This window comes from Sinocyclocheilus anshuiensis, unplaced genomic scaffold, assembly GCF_001515605.1.
Source record: "Sinocyclocheilus anshuiensis isolate Anshui unplaced genomic scaffold, SAMN03320099.WGS_v1.1 scaffold336, whole genome shotgun sequence".
Classification (NCBI taxonomy): Eukaryota; Metazoa; Chordata; class Actinopteri; order Cypriniformes; family Cyprinidae; genus Sinocyclocheilus; species Sinocyclocheilus anshuiensis.
Genome location: NW_015555712.1, coordinates 366698 through 367908, shown reverse-complemented (window position 1 = coordinate 367908; position 1211 = coordinate 366698).

Here is a 1211-nt window from a genome sequence, read left to right as displayed (position 1 = left end):
CTCTTCATATATATATATATATATATATATATATTTACTTTAAAATTTAAAATCTATAATATAACATTCATAACATTCTTTTTATATATTGCCACTGGTAACATTTTGTTTAAGCGCTTTAAAATCTATAATATAACATTCATAACATTCTTTTTATATATTGCCACTGGTAACATTGCAAAAATTGTTTAAGCTTTCCATCTTGTGGTCATGAACTAGAATCGCACACAGCACTTCCTTAAATATGAAGCAAATTAGCTCAAGCAGAAAATGATATGTCAGGATATGTGACAACCTACTAAATTGGTATTTAACCAAAGGAATATTTATGGTTTTCCCACAGTTACAGTGTTGATTGAAAGCATTCTCAAAGGATGCACTGTATTCTCTTTCAGTGTGGGTGTCGCATTAAAATGCTAGTCAAAAACAATTTTTTTACCTTTTCATCTAATAATTAGATGAATCATATGTCAGCAAAATCAACATATGTCGACATTAAAATCATATAGTGGAACTAATCAGGTTGACATCAAAAAGAGATGGTGGGTATTTTAAACATTTAAAATTTACAGACATGGTATTGAGAAATGACAGCAGTTAGTGAGAGAATAAAAAATATAAAGTAGGCCTATAATAGTACACTGTAAGAAATAAATACGTAAAATAACAGAAAAAATAGGTCTACTAGCAGCTCATTACCAGGACATTATCCATTCATTTTACAGACATTTTCTTTAACTCTAAAACATAACGCAATGCAATGTGAAATTCAAAATACAGGTAAAACACAAAATAATAAAAAACAGGTAAATAATAATAATAATAATAATAATAAATAAATAATACAAACAGAAAATTCCCTCAAAATTAATACAGTACATTGTGCTCCAGATTTTTTTTAGAGTGTAGCTAAAACAACCTAGAATAGATGTTTAGGATCCATTTTAATAAAAATTCATGATTGACTTTGTTAAAGGAATAGAAAAATAAGCAAACTGCTGGTACTACTGAAATGTATACAGGTGCATCTCAATAAATTAGAATGTCGTGGAAAAGTTCATTTATTTGAGTAATTCAACTCAAATTGTGAAACTCGTGTATTAAATAAATTCAGTGCACACAGACTGAAGTAGTTTAAGTCTTTGGTTCTTTTAATTGTGATGATTTTGGCTCACATTTAACAAAAACCCACCAATTCACTATCTCAACAA